Below are 21,655 nucleotides of genomic sequence, written 5' to 3'. Positions count from 1 at the left end.
GAAGATGGTTATGATTGTCAGAGACCAATTACAGCTGCCTCAGAACATCACCGCAGAAGTTCCTCAGGATAGCATCCCCAGTTCAACCGTCTTAAGCTGCTTCCTCAATCATCTTCCTTCTTGCATAAGCTAAGGAGTTGGGGCTGTTTGTTGAAAATTTTACAGTGTCCAGTTCCATTTACAGCTCCTCAAATAATGAAGCATCTCATTCAAGCCCAAAATATTGATAGTGGTGGAGTTAGCAATGATGATGTTGTTGTAGGTCAGGACAGGAGTTTGGTTTATTTTTTCTAGGAAATAGTCAATGTTTTGGACTAATGCAACACAAATATCAACTACTATTTGCAGCCCAAGCTTGGATGTTGTACAGTACCAAACATTGACTATTTCCAGGAAGAAATAAACTAATCTCCTGTCCTGACCTACAACAACATCATTATTGCTAACTTCACCACTACCAATATTTTGGGAGTCACCATTGAGGAAACATTTTGGTGGTATATCCGCTAAAAGGGTATAATAGCAGGGTATAGGTTCAGTACTCTGTAATGAGTGGCTCACCTCCTGAACCCTTTAAACCACCAGGCCAATATCAGTATCCCTGATCTGCCAGGCATATGTAGTGTTTTGAAATTGCATTGTGCATTTTGTCCACTTTAGGCTATCACACACACCCATGCCTTCAAAAGGAAAGTGAAAGTAAAAAGCGAATAAAGAAAAATCCATTGTTCAACAGCATGCTGTCTTCTCTGTCTCTGCCTCATATATTTTACTAAACTAGGCTAAACCTCACTTCAGTCACGAGAACATGACGATGAGGTAAATAGGAAATGGATGGTGAGAAATAGGAAACATTGCTTTTAGGTATGAAATTTTTGGAAGGTTTTTGTCTACTTTTTACAGACAGCATTTTATGTTGGAGACTGTGTTAGTGATACAAGGGAGTCTCATCAACAACTGGAACCAACACATCCCTATATTTCTACATTTTCAGTCATTCTGGGTCAAACACCACTGGCTGAACTCCAAGATTTGGTGACACATTTTGATCTGATTTTTATAGTGACTGTATAGTGTATACACATACACACTAATCTCTCAAAATAACCATCTAATCAAAAAGAAAACAAATAATCTCAGAGCATTGCAGAGAAGTTTCCTCTGAAAGGAATGCAATCCCAGATACTTGATCATGCATTATTACCTCGTTAGTGATCATTATGACATTGTCTATGCCCAATCTACCACTTTTTGATGTACATTCAGAGTCATCATCTGTATCCCCATGTTGGCAAAAGTGGCTGTGACGGTTCAAAGGCACAATGGCAGGTTTTGCAATCAAAGATGACAAAAGGCAAAAGGCCCTACTTCTTCAATATGGAGGTGAAGAATTAGAAAATATCTTTGAGACACTTGCGCTGAGCAAAATGATTATGACTCAGCAAAAATCCGATGACAACCTACTTTACGCCCAAGAAAAACACCATGTATGAAAGTATTGTCTTCTGACGCACTAAGCAAGAAGCAAATATTGCACATGATTGAGGCAACTAGCAACCAAATGTGACTTCAGTGATATTGAACATGTCGAACAGGAAATCGAAACACGAATAATTGAAGGCTGTCCTTCCAATCAACTACGCCAAAAAGCACTTGAGAAAGACAGAAAATTGTCAGAGCTGCTAGAGTTAGCAAGATCACTTATAGCTCTCAGTGTCCAGAGCTACTGAAGGTGAGGCTGCTAACAGCCTCAAGTTCAACTCCTTTGAACACTGTTCATTGTTCACGTGCCAGGAAACCACCTGCAAAACAACAACAGCTGTCTCACAGACAGAGTTGCGACTTGTCCAAAGAATGTTTCCACTGTGGCAATGCTTACCCACACCTGACAGAATGTCCTGCTACTGGTAAACAATGTACAGCTTGTGGAAAACCCAACCATTTTGCTCGTGTTTGTCGTTCATCAACAAAATCAACTACTAAGACCAATACCAACAGAAGGGTGCCACATATGTGAACCACAGCAAAACAGCGTGAGAATGTAGCGAATGTAGAGGATGATATCCTGAACATACATTTGAGCTCTTTCTGAGACACAACAAACAGTCACGTGTGACAGTGACCATGGCTGCTCGGACGTAGATCCTCTCATAGATATAGGAGCATCAGTCAATGTCATGGGAGACAGAATATTCAATAAACTTCAAGAAGGCCCATTCTCTGAAAACCAGGGAATACGAAAATTTTCCCCTACAACAGCGACAAACCTCTGAAAATCCTTGGGATTTTGAAATGTCAGTCTCATTCAAAGACACTGGGCTGGATTTTGTGTTGGAGGCAGGGCTTCCGGCGCTGGGCCAAAAAGGTGGGAAAAAGCCCACCTCTGCCTTTTCATGCCCCCAGAATGACCCTCCTGTCTTTTTAAATTTAGGTTTCTGGAGCTGGGATCCCTATCCCTTTCAAGATGGGATCCCGCCTCTAAGAGCTGCCAGCTAATCAGAGGGCTGGCAACTTAGCAGTATCAGCAGCGCCTCTGGGAGCGGTGGCCACTGCTGGTATTGCTGCAGAGGCCTTGGAACTTGGGCCCAGCAATAGAATCCTGGACCTCAGGTGAGGGTGGGTGGTGGGTGGAGGGGGGGTGCGGAGTGGTGTTGGTGGTGGTTGTGCAGTCCAGGGAAAGGAAGTCCTGGGGGTAAACTGGTTCTCAGCAGGGGTCTTCCGTGGGCCACTAATTGACCATGAAGGAGGGCCCCCCCATCCTTGTGTTACAGGGCATCCTCCCCGCATGCGGAGGCAAGACCCAGTGGCAGCGGGAAGAGGCCCTTAATTATCCATTAATAGGCTACTTAAGGGCCTCAATTGGTCACTGGGCTGGAAGGCCGTCGTCTGCCTTTCCCACCCCCGGTAAGATCGTTTGGCGGCGGAGAGGCGATGGGCTCTGCCACTGCCGCCCCCCCGCCACCCGTCGCAATACTCCATGCCATGCTCCGCAACCCCGCCTCGGGGCCATATAACATCCCAGCCACTAGAACGACAGCTGAAGAATGTGACACGCTTATCAGTTTCACACAACAACAGATCTGCACATGATTGCAGTCACATACGTGATTTCAAAGCAGAACAAAAAACATTCTCGAACTGTATGCTGATCGCTTCACTGGTATCAGAAAACTAAAAGGTGTTACATGCAAACATGTAGACTCTAATGTGCCCTCAGTTGCTCATCAGCAGCGACGAATATCATGTCATGTCAGGAAACAGACAGAGAAGGAACTTCAACACCTACTGGACCTTGATATTATCTAGAAAATTGGGGATGAACCTACCCCGTGGGTCTCGCCCATACAAGTCGACAAGAAACCCAAGACGAGAACCAGATTAAAATCTGCATTGATATGTGATCACGAAACCAAGCCATACAATGAGAAAGACACTTGGCACTGACAACTGATGTTGTCATTGAGAAAGTGAATGGTGCTAAACACTTCGCTAAACTTGATCTCAATGCAGGCTACGATCAATTCGAGCTTGCAGAAGAATTGAAATATCTTACTGTATTCTCTACTCACATCTGACTTTTCTGATACCAGAGGCTCAACTTTGGAATCAATTCAGCAGCTGAGGAATTTCAGCACATGATTCAATCTACACTTCAAGATCTTGAAGGTATGCTGAACATCAACGATGACATTCTCATCTTTGGCTGCACCAAAAGTGAACTCGAGACACGCTTACATGCATGACTACAATGTCTCAGAGAATGTGACCTCACCTTGAACAAAGACAAGTGCTTGTTCAGTGAAAGCAGAATTGAATTCTTCAGTCATGTGTTCACCAGATACATGGAAAGTTGAAGCCATTGCAAACGTTGCAGATCCTACAAACATGCAAGAAGCCCGGAGTCAGCTAGAACTCGTTATGTACTGTAGTCGCTTCATTCTTGGCTTCGCTACGTTATCTGCCCCCCATGTGATCTGACAAAAGAGACCACCAATTGGGACTGGACTAAATCACACAAATAAGTGGTACACCACATCAAAGAACTATCGTCAGCAAGTTGTACAAATGTCTATTTGGACCCTGAGAAAACTACTCATCTAGACATGGATGCAAGCCCGGTTGACTTAGGTGCAGTTCTCATACAGAAAAACAAGACAGGTAACCCATCAATCATTGTGATGGCAAGCAGATCGTTAATGCCCATAAGCAATATTATTCGCAAACAGAGAGAGAAGTGGTCTCAATCATATAGGGCATCTTACTCTTTCATCTCTACTTATATGGAAATTATTAAAGTAATAACTGATCATAGACCACTGGTGAGCTTGTTCAACAATCCACATAGCAAACCACCCATCCGAATGGAACTTTGGATACTCTAACTACAAGAGTACAAGTTCCATGTTGAGTTTCAGCCAGGCAAGCTCAACCCAGTGGACTATCTTTCGCGACATCTGTTGCCGACAGTCAGTCCTACTAGTCATGAGGAAAAGGTTGCTGTACAACATAACTACGTAAACCTAAATGCGGAGTCAAAGTCACTAAAAATAGCTGACATCAAAGCAGCATCAAAACAAGATGAGGCTTAGCAATTATGTATAAAGGCTATGGAGTCATGAAACTGGAAAGACGTGATCCAGAGAGCATCTACAAATGAGCTAGCTCACACTCTATAAGGTCTTCACAATGTTTGAAATGAACTCACTGTTACAGTTACATCTGATCTGACCTAGTGCAAAGGAAGATGGTTGTGGTTGTTGGAGGTCAATCATCTCAGCTCTAGGACATCACTGCAGGAGTTCCTCAGGGTAGTGTCCTAGTCCCTACCATCTTCAGCTGCTTCATCAATGACCTTCCTTAGTGGGGATGTTTGCTGATGATTACACAATGTTCAGCACAATTTGTGTCTCCTCTGTTACTGAAGCAGTTCGTGTAGAAATGCAGCAAGACCAGGACAATATCCAGGCTTGAATCTAGTGTGGTATCAAGGAGCCCTAGTAAAATTGATGTCAATGGGAATAAGGGAGAAAACTCTACATTGGCTGGAATCATACCAAGCACAAAGGAAGATGGGTGTGGTTGTTGGAAGCCAGTCATCTCAGTCCTACAACATCACTGCAGAAGTTCCTCAGGGTAGTGTCCTAGACCCAACTATCGTCAGATGCTTCATCAATGACCTTCAATCATCATAAGGGCTGAAGTGGGGATGTTCGGTGATGATTGCACAGTTTTCAGTTCCATTCGCAACTCCTCAGATAATGAAGCATTCAGCAAGACCTGGACAGCATTCAGGCTTGGACTGATCAGTGACAAGTAACATTCGTACCACACATGTGTCAGGCAATGACCATCTCCAACAAAAGAGAATCTAATTATCTGCCCTCAACATTCAACGGCATTACTAATGCTGAATCCCCCACCACCCCCATCCTAGGGGTCCTGGTGGTCACCTTTGACCAGAAACTTAACTGGACAAGCCACATATATGCTTTGCTGCAAGAGCAGGTCAGAAGTTGGGAATTCTGCAGTGAGTATCCCACCTTTTGACTCCCCAAAGCCTATTCATCATCTACAAGGCACAAGTGACGACTGTGATGGAATGCACCCCACTTTGCTGGATGACTGCAGCTCCCACAACACTCAATAAGCTTGACACCATCCAGGACAAAACAGCCTGCTTGATTGACACCCTAACCATTACCTTAAACATTCACTCCCTCCACCACAGGTACACAGTGGTAGCAGTGTGTACCATCTGAAAGATGCACTGCAGCAACTTGCCAAGGCTTCTTTGACTGCACTTTCCAAACCCGTGACCTCTGCCACCCAGAAAATGAAGGGCAGCAGATGCATGGAAACTGCCACCACCTGCCTGTTCCCCTCTAAGTTACACACCGTCCTGATGTGGAAATGTATCACCATTCCTTCATTGTTCCTGGATCAAAATCCTGGAATTCCTCCCACCAACAGCACTGTGGATGCACCTATACTACATAGACTGCAGTGGCTCAAGAAGGCGGCTCACCACCTTTTCAAGGGCAATTAGGGATGGGCAATAAATGCCTTACCAGCGACGCCCACATCCCATGAACGAATTTAAAAAAACTTCCTGTTGAAGTATAGTCATTTTTGTTTGGTTGACAAGTGCAGCAGCCAATCTGTGCACAGCAGGGTTCCATAAACAGCAAATGAGATACATGACTAGTTAACCTTTTCTTGGTGGTGTTGGTTAAGGGATAAATGTTAGTCCAATTTGCCCTGCCCTTCTTAATATAGTGCCATGCAATCTTTGATATCCAACTCAGCAAGCAGGCAAGGGCTTGGTTTAATATATTATCTAAAGGTTAGTACCTCTGACTATACAGTGCATTTACATTACTGCAGTGAGGTATCAGCCGAGACAATATGCAAGTTTGAGCACAGGAAAATCGAAAAAACAGCAAGAAGTAAATGTCCAGAAAATCTGTTTTGGTGGTGTTCTTGGAGGCATAGTTGTTGGTCAGGACAACACTTCTATTTTTCTTTGAAGAGTGGCAAAGGATCATTTATGTCTATCTGAAAGGGAAGACGAGGCCATGATTTAAAATCTCTTCCGAAAGATGCATTACTGCAACCATTCCCCCACACCCAAGAAAAGTACCACACATGATGTAGTACAGCAAATCTCTAAATTAAGGGTAATCTGAGAGCTAAATATTCAAAAGCAGAAGTCCCTATAGCCCTTCATTCTAACATGTGAAATTCCAGCCAGATGGCTATATATATATATATATAGTTCCCGCTGAAATTGGGTCCTGTCTATATGATGAAACATGCTCACGGCAAATATTTCTAATGCTTCCATATTCCCAGGCCTTGCCAATAGTGCTTAACTAAGACAGTTTGAGAGCATAGCATAGTTTCTATCAAAGACAGAATATAATAGTCATTCTAATAACAGTAGTGAGTAAGCCTCTAATCCAGACCATCCCACCATTTCTGGCACCAAGGCTATTCAAGATGTTAAAACTGAATTGTTTTAAACATAAATTTCATAATGCCTTTATATCAATCCTTTTTGTTCTGTTTATGATTTTTGAATGCAATGTTCTCATAGAATAAGAAGGAATTTCCATGATTGTTGAAAATGCCATGTTAAATTATGTAGTTGTGCTATACCCTAAGCAGCTATTGATTTTATTACCTCATTTCATACTAACTACCTTTCTGCCTATGCTTCCTTGTCTAATAAATTACAATTTAAGTCACTTTTTCTATGTGCTTTGTTAAGCTTCCTTGCATTTTAAAGGTGAGAAATTTAGGAACCAGGTTTAGTTTCACAGTTGGTGATTGACATTCTTGGTCCTGTAAAGATCAGTGTGTAGATATAGGAGAGTTTCATGTAACATACAAATTGATGAATTTAGCTTAAACTTTACTTTGCAATACTTAACTTTGGGGTTAGTATTAAGTTTAAGGAAGTAGGAAAACAAGCCAAGAACCCTTGAGAAAGAAGTTTTACCATTCTTTTTCAAACAACTCTTTTGTTTAAACTAAAGTAAAAATACAGTTTTTAAAATGCACATGTATATGACAAAGGGGAGTTACCACATACACTAAACAGTACACAACAATGAATTCTTAGACAGCCTATTTAAAGCTGTGGAAAATTGGTTGCCTATGCCTCTACCTCCATCCCTCACCACTGAAAACTTCAGAAAACTATAGATTGATTAACCTAAAGGAAATTATTTTTACCTGATGCAGGCCCAATCTGTTAGCTATGTCCTTCAGCATTCGCTCAGAACTTCCTGCATGTTATATTCAACCTCGAGGATTACTGATTTATTATTTGAGAGGGGGTTGGATGGGAAGGTTTCATTGACGCTGTTTGACCTGAAACTATGGTCGAGATCTTGTGGAGGCAGCAGGTTCTTGGTGCCAGGCCAAAAAGGTCCCACCTCAGCCTTTTTACGTTCCCCCACCGTGTGCGATCCTCCATTGTTCCGGAGGCAAAGTTTCCGGCGATAAGATCTCTGTCCCTTTAAAGACAGGGACCTCGCCTCTAAGAGTTGCTGGCCAATCACAGGGCCAGCAGCTCAGCAGTATCGGCAGCACCACTGGGAGTGGTGGCCACTGCCGGTACTGCAGAGGCTTTGGACCCAGGCTCAGCCTGGAACCCTGGTCCTCAGGTAAATGAGGCGGGGTCCGTGGGGCCCCGGTGAGGAGTGGGGGGTTGGTCGTGAAGTCCAGTGGAAGGGAGTCCATGGAGGTGAAGGTCTTGCCATGGGAGTGCTCTGTGGGCTACACATTGCCCACAGAGGAGGAACTCCTCCTCAAGCCCACAGGGAGTGTGACACGGTTTACAAGGCAGCCTACTCACATGGCGAAGGCATCCTCCATGGCTGGTTCGATCCTGGTGGCGGTCAGAAGAGGCCATTGTGGACATTGAGAGGCCACTTAAAGACCTCGATTGGCCTTTGGGCGGAAAGACTGTCGTTGGCCTATCCCACCCCTGGCAAAATCACTTGGCAATGGGATGGCGATGGGCCCTGCACCCCCGCCACCCATCTCGAATCTATGGGCCCCCCAGCCTCTGACCCCGCTTCAGAGGGCCCATAAAATCCAGCCCCATGAGACTACATGGATTCTATAGTCAAAGTTGGATTACATTTCCTATCAACTGTCTATTTGGCTGATAGATATTATTCTGTGTATGTGACTATTGCAGGCTACTTAGTTGACTAGTCCTTAGGACAGCTTCTGAACATTGGGCATCGGTCTCCAGATATTTGTGATTCGGAGCTTGTAGGGTAAATCGGGTTCAGGTTGCTTTAGTGTAGCACCGCACTCGCATGTAAGCTTGATTGAAAAGGAATGATAGGCTTCATTGTCTGAACCAGTTGAATTTTTAACAAGCTAAAAATTACCGGATTTATTGAATTCTATTTCAATATGTGCCACAGTAGGATTTATACTCGTGACGTTTGGGTTTCGAGTCCAGTTCCATAATCATTTGATGCTTTACTCTGCACTATGGTTAGGAAACTCCAGGCATGTTAATACCACAGATATTTATTAAACATAGCAGATAGGAAAAGACTTGGGGATAATGATCAAGGTTATATGTGCACAGAAGTGTGAGGTGGCTGTTGGGAAAGCAACTGGGTTTTAGGTTCTATTGCTGGGACCATCGATAACAACAACTTGTGCTTATATAGCACCTTTAGTAAAAAGTCCCAAGGTGCTTCAGAGTAGCATTATAGGACAAAATCTAACACCAAGCCACATAAGGAGATATTAGGGCGGCACAGTGGCGCAGTGATTAGCACCGCAGCCTCACAGCTCCAGGGACCTGGGTTCAATTCTGGGTACTGCCTGTGCGGAGTTTGCAAGTTCTCCCTGTGACTGCGTGGGTTTTCGCCGGGTGCTCCGGTTTCCTCCCACAGCCAAAGACTTGCAGGTGATAAGTAAATTGGCCGTTGTAAATTGCCCCTAGTGTAGGTAGGTGGTAGGGAATATGGGATTACTGTAGGGTTAGTATAAATGGGTGGTTGATGGTCGGCACAGACTCGGTGGGCCGAAGGGCCTGTTTCAGTGCTGTATCTCTAAATAATTAGGACAGAGGAGGTAAATTTTAAGGAGCCTCTTAAAGAAGGAAAGAGAGGAAGAGAGGTGGAGAGGTTTAGGGAGGGAATTCCAGAGCTTTAGGGTTTTGACAGCGGAAGGTACGGCCACCAATGTTGGAGCAATGAAAATTGGGGATGGATGCTCAAGATGTCAGAATTGGAGGAGTGCAGACTGGGGTCAGCAAAGTGTCTGTATACGGACATCAGTGTCCATTGTAAAAACTTTGGAGGTCCGTGGTAACTTTAAATGTCTTGCTCCAAGCCTCATAAAGAGGGCACAAGTTGTGTTGATTTCTGTCCAGTTGGACTAAGGTTCCCAATGCTACCTCCCATTCAACTACACATCCTTCTGTCTTTCTTCCTTCCTCCCCTTTCCAACTGAGTCTCTGTGAATCGACACTGATCCAGAGGTGTGGCCTAAACATGTGCTGCCGATGCTTCAGACAATATGCCAAAGACAGCAGCTTCGTCAAGGTAAAGGAGTGGCTCCCAGCCTGAGGTTCGGGGCCCAGCGCAACTTGTGGAGCATGTTTCGGTGCACGCCATCCCCAGGCAGCGGGGGTGGGAGAAGGGGGGTTGGGGGGAGTTTGGGGGCTGGGGAGTGTGGGGGAAGGGTTGGTGGGGGTGTCTAGTGGGGAGGGGGAGTGTAGGACGGCAGCATCAGCAAGCACTGCCAGACATCTACTGTCACTTGGCCGGAGGAACTGTGATGTCTCTGGCACCAATTGGGCACTGCAAACTTCTTTCTCAGATATTTAGGTGAGGGAATGGGATTATCCCTAAAACATACAATCCAATTACACATTGAAGACAAATTCTTTGTACACAGTTTATACAGACTTAGCTCTTGAGGTATCCATTATTTTTCCAGTCAGCTCTGTAGAAAAAAGAATACGCTGAGTGCATTCCAGCCAGAGCCATGTCTTGGTGTGGCCACTGTATAATTCAACTACTTTTAGTATTGTTTTGGATAAATAGTCGGTACTGTGGAAACGTAAACAAATTTTTCAGTCTACTGAGGCTAAAGTGCTGCAGTAAAATGCATTTTAGTGGCCTGCAATGTTTAGGATGTTTATCTTTAAAAAGACCTTGATCAAAAATTTAGTGCCACTTAAACGACACAAAGCAAGAAGAAGCTCTCTAACGTCCTTAATGTGGCTGACAGTACATTTTCTTGGAGTTGAGTAATGAGTAATTTGTGCATAATGTTGCAGTATAAATCGTTAAAGCCTTTTTATTCTATCTGAAGCAAGTGCATTGTGTTGCTGAAGGTTTTGTGATCTGCAGTTAAACTCTTGAAGATTATTTTACATGAACAATGAATAAGTGAAAGACTTGATATTTCCACTTTCACACCACTGACAAGTCTGGTGGATGGTTGACCATTTTTTCCCTGTTGAGATTCAGCATGGCTATCAATTGGCATTAGGTTGGCTATACATTTTATATACAGATTAATTGCCCACATGTCCATGGCTGAATCAACAATTTTGTCAAATGTCCATGGTGCAACAGGTTGGTGCCTATCCTTGAGCGTGGGTTTCTTGGAGGGTTGTACGGCTGGAGGAAATGACAGAGATAGGGAGGGGCAAGGTCTTGTTTGAAAACAAGGATGAGAATTTTAAAATTGAAGCATTGTTCAACTGGGATCCAGTGTAAGTCAGTGAGCACAGGGGTGATCTATGAACAGGACTTTGTGCAAGTTAGCACATGTTCCCATCCCCGATTCTACCTTACTGGTTGCTGAGACAGTCTGATATTGTCCAGCTTTAATCTAATGATCTGCATTAGGATGTCCATTTAGCACCCCTTAGCTCAGTAGCCTGATGTGAATTCGGCCAGGGCTTCAATATGGTGGCCGCATCTTTACCGTTAGCACAGCGAGATTCTCTGTTTGGTTATCCAAAGGTCAAAATTGGCCTCGCTGTTTGTAAAAACCTATGGATTGAACTCATTTACTGAGTGACAAGCTTATGCTTGCAGCGCAGATTGTTCTTATCTGTGTTTGGGAAGTGTTGTAATTTAGATTTGAATTGTTGTATAATGTCATGACTGATTTATATAGGACATTTAGCATATAAAATATGGCATAAGAATAATGAAATATTTTCTCACACATTTATAATTAACTATAGCACTTAGTCTTCATTTGCATAACACTTTTCTGTTGGCCTCATATCTTCCACCCATGTAAATGAGGTAATCCAAATCTCTGCTGCCTGCATTCTGATTTACACCAAATCTCACTCTATTGTGTAACACTTAATATGGGATACACCTTTTTCCTTTCTTATAGTAAGATAAAACTAAAAGCCCAGTTTTACAAAACTAATACATAAACAACAGTGGTCTGCACGGAATGTCCTCAAGGCCCTACGGGAAAAGGAAACGGTGGATCATGTCGGATGGTTCCCCGAGCAGACTGTCAAAGTCATTTGGCGGAATGCCTCATCACCAGAACTTTCAAACAAGCACCAAGACGTAGCTTGGCTGGTGGTGAGAAGGGCCCTCCCCGTCAGATCCTTCATGCACACCCGAAGTCTCGCCCCCTCCGCACAGTGCCCCCGCGTTGGCTGTGGTGGGGAAGAGACGGTCGCCCACCTCCTCCTGGAATGTGCCTTTGCAAAGCAGGTGTGGAAAGAGATGCAGTGGTTTTTGTCAAGGTTCATCCCAAGCAGCTCTGTAACACAGGAGTCTGTGCTCTACGGGCTGTTCCCAGGGACGCACACCGAGACAAACATCAACTGCTGCTGGAGGACTATCAATTCGGTGAAAGACGCCCTTTGGTCTGCCCGAAACCTGCTGGTCTTCCAGCGCAAAGAGTTGTCCACCACCGAATGTTGCAGACTGGCACATTCCAAGGTCCAGGACTACGTGCTGAGGGACGCACTAAAGCTTGGGGCAGCCGCAGCAAAGGCTCAATGGGGAAAGACCACAGTGTAAGGTTCCCCCACCAAGCTGGACTGAGGGGCTGGATCCATGGGAAACCCCTCGAACTGTATCGTTAATATTCTCAATTGCTGTAAATGTAAAACTGTAATTGACATGACAATTGTGAAACGGAAGGGTTGGGAAGAAACTCATGACAGTATTGAAGGAAACTGATCTACCTTGCAATGTTTGTATTTTTTGGTGCTGTTTGGAAACTGTTTGGCAATGTAAGTTTTACAGATTTTTATGAATAAAGTATATTTTGGAAAAAAAAATAAACAACGCAAGAACATAAGAACAAATATACTTCCTATGCACTGGTTAACACATTCATGTCAAATTCCTGTATTAGCTGCATTAACAAAGTTGTTAGCACATTTAGGGATTTCAACCCCTAAGTGATTTACTTCTTAAATAAATATTTTTTTTTAGTAAAGGTGTGAGTTAATTTATCATTTTAAACTTGTATTTTGATGATTTGCCAAATAAACTGACAAAGGCTGGGAATATGATTAGAAACCTGAGTTTAGAATTGACAAAATATTTGTCTGCATGGTTGTGTTAAAGACTTAATTTATGCTATTTTCTCAATCAAGGATGTGGACCTCTGTGTTGCTGAAACTGCCTTTTGATGTTTATTCCAATACCATTGGAACTGCATTGTGAGAGCTCAAACCTTCACAATTCAGCTGTATAAAAGTTACAATACTTCCTTCTTCCAGAAAATGATATTTTACTGTTTCTTGAAATAAATGTTCAAAGGTGAACACCTGGAAACATATTTAGCTTTCAAATACAAGGTCAGATTGATTTTGAGGAAAAATTCTTTTGACTGAAAAGCTCTTGAGATTTCTTTCAGAAACTGTCCATATTGACCTTTTAAAACACTGACTGAGTTAATGTGCAGTGAAATCCTGTTCTATGTAATTGAGCAGGATGGACAGACAAATTGTTGTAATCTAGACTTGAATATGCAGCAACAAGATTGGGTATACAAGTACAGGGTCTCTTGTTAATGGGAACATTTATTTAAAGGGAACAGTAGAAAAAATAGCTGTTGCTTTACTGAAACAATTTATCGTTTGTGGTTACTGCTTTAGAAGTTGTTACAACCAGGTGAGGATGGGGTCTAGGACTCCCCTCTCAGCCTATTCCTGGTTTAGCCGTAACAGGGTTTAATTTTTAAAACGTTGTGATTTTAGCTTCCCCTCAGTGAATCATTGCTCACTGCTTGCTAATTGTACTGGCAAAGAAATCAACCAGACAGGTTTTCTTAGATTTAAACAAGAAAAGTGTAAGTTTATTAACCTTAAAACTCTATTCAGTTAAAACTATCAAAATATGCGACGCAACCACGCTAGCATATATACGCGATAATCACAAACACAAGTAGAGATGGAGGAGGAGAACGAATTAAAGAGGAGATGTTTGAAGTAATATGGAGTTCAGTTGCTCATTTTGGGATTCGATGTAAAGCCTGTGATTACAGTTAAGTCTTGCAGTTCTCATTGGGGCCCAGTGCACACTTTCACTTATTTAGCTGGTGCCAAGAGTCATCTCTCTTGAGGCTGGAGTTACTTCCGTTGGTCCCCCTGGAACTTTGTGTGTGTGAGAGAGAGAGAGATAGGTGCTCTCTTCTTCAAGTTCAGTTGCAGTCTCTTCAACTGTGTAGCACAATTCAAAAAACTGCCAAGTTGGCTAGCAGGTTAGTCATGTGACTAGTTCCTTAATTGGAACAACCTACCCGGCGAGGTTTGTGGATTTTCCCCGAAGCTTGATGGACACTCTCAGTTTTACACATTCAGTGTCTCTTGATCAAAACCCATCTGGTTAATTGAATCAGGGAGCAATTCCATTGTCTCTCTTATTCAACTGTCTTTCAGAATGCAAATGTGCAGCCATGTTTTCAGCCACTGCTGTGGTATCTTTAAACATGTTATTTCAAATCCAGTAACTGTTCAAAATGTTCTATATGACATAATTTATATGTCCCACTTTTGGTAGGTGTAGTTTTCATCACTCCTCCGCATCCAACAGAATGATATGTGATATTAGGAGAGCATTTCATGAACAAATAGAAAGGAGAGAAAGTACAAGAAAACACATATGCATTTCTCTCATTCATTCTCATTCATTCAGAAATGCTAAAAATTGTTACAGCCTGTCTTTCCTTTGTAGCAGTGCTGCTTTAAATGGCCCCTTTTGACATCCCAATAAACATGTGATTTTTGGGGAGGTTTGCACATTTCCATGACTGCCTAGGGTGCCTCTGTTCCTGTTGAGGTCTGCAGGGGGAGGGTTAGTTTTAATTAGCCCTGGTTAGGAGTTCTGATTATGGGAGTCGGCTGTGGGGGGATCCACTGTGAACTCTCAGTGTTCATGCGAGGGCTTTTCACTTTAGGGAAGGGTTGGTTCCGTTTTCTCCTGACTCTGGAGGCGGATTCTATGCTAATCTTTCCTTTGTCCTCTGGACACTCCTGCTTGCAGGCATTTGTCCAGATTCTACTGCATGCTCCTGCCGGCACTTTGACTAGGTGAGGCATCACCCTCATCGTTTCTCTGCCCTCTTGAGGACTTTCTTTGTCACTGCAAGTTTTTGTAAATACTGTCAGCAATGCTGTGGGGTACTTCTAGTGTCTGCATTTACTTAGGAGGATGTGGGGTCTAATGTTTCCAACATTTTGGGGTTGGCTGACTGGACGGTAGGAGTTTTCATTTGGGAATCCTCTCGGATCTCCTTTAACCTGTTCTTTTTGTTCCTTTTTCCCCTTTCCTCTAACTTTTTGCCAGCCCTGTGCCTGTCAATCCCCTTTTGTTCTCAGCAGTGGTCCCTTATAATTCACCAGCCCTCTGCTGGAGGGCCCTCCAAACACCAGTACAGGACTTAGGGGTGCAGATTTCATTGTAGTTTGGGGTTTTCCCTCAACCTGGCACATGTGGCTCCTACAGTACTCCACCACATCTTTGTGGAGTTTTGGCCAGTGTCTTATGTGGGCTTTGGTTTTTTGTATACTGGCATGGCCACTGTAATCTCATGGGCCATTCTTAATATTTATAATATAATACCTCTGTGGCACCACTAACTGGTGAACCACTGTCCACTCTTTGTCCTCAGGTCTGTGAGGAGAATTCCACTTCCTCATCAGTACCTCATTCTTTAAATAATAGCAATCAATGACTCCCTGTGCTTCAATTTCAGACTGGGCCACCTGTGCTAACTCTCAGTACTGGGTCAGCTCACTGGGCCTCAGCTAGGGAAGATTCATTTAATCCATTCCCTTGGTCCTGTAACTTTCCAAAGGAAGTCTCAGACAGACAGACCTCATGGTCATCTGCCTGCAGTGCCAATTCAGTCTCCTCTGGGGGAGCTGGTTTGATCATGGCCCGATTCACTACACATTCAGGGGGGCTGCAGGGGACTGTCTGCTGCCACCGCCCTGACTCTCTGACCTCCTGCGGTCTTTCTTTCACCACTGGGGAAATTACCACCTTCGCCCCTGCCAGATCATTACCTAGGAGCAGGTCAACCCCGTCCACAGGCAAACTAGCGACAATCCCTACGGTCACCAGTCCTGAAACTAGATCGCATTCCAAGTGCACCTGACGTAAAGGTACAGGCGTACACTGCCCTCCAATACCATTTACTGCCATTCTGGTATTTACTGCACTCTCTGGGGGAAAGGTCAGGCCTTTTCCCAGTAAAAGGGATATTGTGGCTTCTGTGTCCCTGAGGATTACTGTGAGTTTGCTTGTCCCACTCGAGGGGTATGGGGTTACTCTCCCTTCAGACACAAATCCTGATAACAAAGAACAAAGAACAGTACAGCACAGGAACAGGCCATTCGGCCATCCAAGTCTGCGCCGATCTTGATGCCTGCCTAAACTAAAACCTTCTGCACTTCCGGGGACCGTATCTCCCTATTCCACTTCAGGAATCCTATTAAATTTTCCTGCACCTACAGCAGTATGTTTTCTGTGCCTTACTACTGCTGCAGTTAAAGCCACAGTTTGTTCAGCTGTGCTTTCCATCAGGATCCTTTCTCCTTCACTGAGTACGTCTGCCCTGATTAACCCTACAGGTTTTCCCTGTAGTTTCCAGCAGTCAGCTCTTAGACGACCTGCTTTATTACAATGGAAGCACACAGGTCTCCGGATTTCACTTCTACTTACAGCAACTTCCTTTTTGGCTGGAGGAGGGCCCCCTGTGTCTCCTGCTTTTCTCTCTCTCCCAGGACTGCTTGGGCTTCTATCACCTTCCCACTCTTCGGATTTGTGACTAGGAAAGGTTTTCCCCTGGGGAACCGACTTGTATATCAGAGCAAACTCAGCAGCCAGAATTGTGGCTTGCCTTGCTCTATGAACTTCTTGTTCTTCCACATGGGTCTTTATGGAGAAGGGGAGAGAGTTTTTAAATTCTTGCAGCAGAATTACCTCTTTGAGGGTTTCATTGCTGGGCTGCACTTTAAGAGCTCTCAACCACTGGTCAAAAGCCAGCTGCTTACGTCTCTCAAGCTCCAAGTAAGTTTGATCAACTTGCTTTTTGAGGGTGAAAAGTTTCTGGCGGTAGGCTTCAGGTACTAGCTCAGATGCCCACAGGATAGCACTTTTGTCAGTTCATGATTTGATGAACTGTCATCTGGCAACAGGGAATAAACCTCATGGGCTTTTCCTGTTAACTTGCTTTGCAGCAGGAGAGTCCAAATCTCAGCCAGCCACTTTAACTGCCTTGCAAGTTTTTCAAAAGATGCAAAAATGTTTCCATGTCTCCCTCATTGAATTTTGGTATCAATTGGGAAAATTCTAACAATCCCGTACTTCCTAGCCCTGGTGTGGACAGTGATCCCACACTGCTCAGCCATATTCCTCAACTCCTCCATAGACAGTGCCTTTAACTTATCCCAAGTTACTTCACCCTAGCTTGGGGAGTTACTGGCTTCTTCATGGACATGTTAGTATTCTAGCACACACAACTACAAGAAAACCTGAAATCTTCTCTTTTTGATTGAGATCAAAGAACAAAGAAAATTACAGCACAGGAACAGGCCCTTTGACTCTTAATTGCCCTCTGAAATGGCCAAGCAAGCCACTCAGTTGTATTAAACTGCTGTTGAAAAGTCAAATCACAATAAAACTGGATGGATCACCCGGCAATGACCTAGACACTGGAAGCAAAAGGCACACTTTCCCCAACTGACCCTGCAAAGTCTGCCTCGCTAATGTGTGGGGACCTGTGCCAAAATTGGGAGAGCTGTCAAACAGACTAGTCAAGCAACAGTCTGACCTAGTCATACTCAAAGCATCATTCCTTACAGCCAATTTCCCAGACTCCGCTATCATCATCTCTGGGTATGTCCTATCCTACTGGCATGATAGATTCACCAGAAGTGGTGACACAGTGGTCTACAGTTGAGAGGGAGTGCCCTAGGAGTCCTCAACATTGACTCTGAACCCCATGAAATCTCATGGCACCCTGCCAAACATGGCAAGGAAACTGCCTGCTGATTACCATCTACCGTCCTCCATCAGCTGATGAAACAGTAAATGTCCATGTTGAACACCACTTGGAAGTAGCACTAAAGGTAGCAGGGACACAGAATGTACCCTGGGTGGAGGACTTCAATATCCATCACCAAAAGTGGCTCTGTGGCAGCACTATTGACTGAGCTAGTCGAGTTCTGAAGTACATATCTGCCAGACTGGGCCTGGGGCAGGTGGTGAGAGAGCCAACAAGAGGGAAAAACCTACTTGACCTCACCCTCACCAATCTACTTGTTGCAGATGCATCTGTCCGTGACAGTATTGGTGGAAGTAACAAACACACAGTCCTTGTCAAGACTAAGTCCCATCTTCGCACTGAGGACACGCTCCATCGTGTTGTGTGGCACTACCACTGTGCTAAATGGGATTGATTCAGAACAGATCTAGCAGCTCAAAACTGGGCATCCATGAGGCATTGTGGGCCATCAGCAGCAGCAGAATTGTATTCAACCACAATCTGTAACCTCGTGGCCTGGCATAACCCTTACTCTACCATTACCATCAAGCCAGGGGACCAAGCATGCAAGGAGCAGCATGAGGCGTGCCTAAAAATGAGGTGTCAGTCTGGTGAATCTACAAGACAGAACTACATGCATGCTGAGCAGATTGCGATAGATAGAGCAAAGCTATCCACAAACAACGGATCAGATCAAAGCTCTGCAGTCCTGCCTCTACCAGTCATTAATGGTGTTGGACAATTAAACAACTGCAAAAACACCCCTGACCTCACTGATGGCAGAGCCCAGCAAGTCAGTGCAAAAGACAACGCTGAAGTATTTGCAACGATCTTCAGCCAGAAGTGTCAAGTGGATGATCCATCTTGGTCTCCTCCTGAGGTCCGCATCAACATAGATGCCAGGCTTCAGACAATTCGATTCACTGCATGTGATAACAAGAAATGCTGAAGGCACTGGATACAGTAAAGGCTGTAGGCCTTGACAGCATACCAGACTTGTGCTCCAGACGAGCTGCATTCTTAGCCAGCTATTCCAGTATAGCTACAACATTGGCATCTACCTGACAATGTGGATAATTGCCCAGGTATGTCCTGGCCACAAAAAGTAGGACAAATCCAATCCAGCCAATTACTGCCTAATCGGTCTACTCTCAATCATCAGTAAAGTGATGGAAGGTGGCCATCATAAGTGCTATCAAGTGGCACTTATTCAGCAACAACCTGCTCAGCAATGTTCAGTTTGGGTTCCGTCAGGACCACTCGACTCCAGACCTCATTACAGCCTTGGTCCAAATATGGGCAAAAGAGCCCTATCCAGAGGTGAGATGAGAGTGACTGCCCTTGACATCAAGGCAACATTTGACCAAGTGTGGCATCAAGTGCTCTACCAAAATTGAAGTCAATGGGAATCGGGGAAAAACTCTCCACTGGTGGGAGTCATACCTAACACAAAGGAAGATGGTTGTGGTTGTTGGAGGTCAATCATCTCAGTCACAGGACATTGGTGCAGGAGTTCCTCAGGATAGTGTCCTAGGCCCAACCATCTTCAGCTGCTTCATCAATGGCCTTTCTTCCAACATAAGGTCAGATGTGGGGATGTTCGCTGATGATTGCACTCTGTTCAGTACCATTCTGTACCAGATACTGAAGTAATCCGTGACTACATGCAGTATTATTCAGTCTTGTGCTGGTAAGTGGCAAGTAACATTCATGCCACGCTAGTGCCAGGCAATGACCATGTCCAGAGAGAATCTAACCATCTCCATTTGACATTCAATGACATTACCATCACTGAATCCCCTACCATCAACATCCTGGGGGTTACCATTGATCAGAAACTTAACTGGACCAGCCATATAACTACTGTGGCTACAAGAGTAGGTCAGAGGCTAGGAATTCTGCAGCAAGTGATTCATCGCTTGACTCCCCAAAGCCTGTTCACCATCTTCAAAGCACAAATCATGAGTATGATAGAATGCTGTCTACTTGCCTGGATGAGTGCAACTCCAACAACACCCAAGAAGCTCGACATCATCCAAGTTAAAGCAGCTTGCTTGATCGTCCCCCATCCACCACCTTAAACATTCACTCCCTCCAGTAGCAGCGCACAGTGGCAGCAGTGTATACCATCACCAAGGCTTCTTCGACAGCACTTTGCAAACCTGTGACCTCTACCACCTAAAAGGTCAAGGGCAGCACATGCATGGGAATGCCAGCACCTGCAGGTTCCTCTCCAAGTCACATACCACCCTGACTTGGAACTATATTGTCGTTGCTTCACTGTCACTGGATCAAAATCCTGGAATTCCAACTCCAAATGTACTGTGGGTGTACCTACACCACGTGGACTGCAGCAGTTCAAGAAGGCGGCTCATCACCACCTTCTCAAGGGCAGATAGGGATGGGCAATAAATGCTGGCCTTGCCAGTGACACTCACATTCCAAGAACGAATTAAAAAAAACAGAAATCTGTCCAAAATCCAATCATTGCTATTTCCAGAGCTAAGGAGGTCAATGCACCAGTTTTGCACATGTTTTCATCTGGTGAAAATGTTTTGCCTTGTAGATAAATATCTACACAAGAACAGTTATTTGAAGTACTGGATTGTATTCTGATTGGTTTCTTCCATTGGCCCATTTTTATGCTACTTTGTGCTTTAAATCTGCTGTTTAGGCTGAATTTTACTGCCCCCCCCCCCCCCGATGCCGCAGGCCACAGTGCGGGGGCCGGTAAAATGTTGCGGAGAGAGGCCCGTCTCGACCTGCGACGTCGATAAGGGCCTGCCGTGTATTACCGGCAGCGGGGTGACCTCGGTGTGGCTGTCCCCCGGCCTGGCAGCGGACCCTTCATCAACAGTAATTATATTTAGCTTAGCTTACCTGCCGTCCCACGGCGATTTTACAGCCTCTGTTTGGCCTTCATGTGCCTTTGGGACTGCGCATGGACTTCCGAGGCGACAACCTGGTGGGGAGGGGGGAGTAATAACAATTTCAGGGCAGGAGGGGTGGAGGAGCGGGGAAATCAATTTTATTGGATGTGGGGATGGTGGGAAGGGGTGACAGGCCAAATGTTATAAGTTTAGGGGGTAAAGTTCGGGTAGGGAAAAAGGAATGTGTTGGTCTCTTCGGGTATTGAAATGACCATTGCGGGGTTGAGGAAGGGCCATCTACATATTTTTTATTGTTTCATAAAAATTTCATACTGCTGCCCATTTAAAATTTTGAAGTAATTCTAAGGACTTAAAGCCCTTTAAAAATGGCGCCGGCGCCTGCGCGGTGGCGCCGGATGCCGTTGATGGGGACGCGAATGCTGTCGCTACATGTCATCAGGGGCGGGCGTTCCGCCCCCACAATTTAAATAAGACCCCGTGTGAAATATCGCGGGGGCTCCACGGCGGCTGCTGAATGCTGGCACCCCGCTGAGCCCATAATATGTAGGCTTTTCTTGTGATGCTTTGAAGTTGTGCTCCAATGATGCAAATGGGATTGAAGAGCTGTGAGCAGCACTGTCCATTCATAGAAACAAGAGTGGGCCAATAAAGCCCTTGATCATTTTCTGCCATTCATTTAGATCATGGCCAATAGGTACCTCAATTCCATTTATTTGATAAGGGAACCCTAC

At 44.5% G+C, this 21,655-nt stretch overlaps 1 protein-coding gene across 4 annotated transcripts in view; it reads left to right on the top strand.

The window, feature by feature from the left end:
• Positions 1-21,655, top strand: part of LOC137373618 (latent-transforming growth factor beta-binding protein 2-like) — a 773,188-nt gene that overhangs the window by 122,777 nt on the left and 628,756 nt on the right. The window lies entirely within an intron of this gene.

Source organism: Heterodontus francisci, chromosome 9, assembly GCF_036365525.1.
Source record: "Heterodontus francisci isolate sHetFra1 chromosome 9, sHetFra1.hap1, whole genome shotgun sequence".
Lineage (NCBI taxonomy): Eukaryota > Metazoa > Chordata > Chondrichthyes > Heterodontiformes > Heterodontidae > Heterodontus > Heterodontus francisci.
This window is presented reverse-complemented; position numbering and strand designations above follow the sequence as displayed.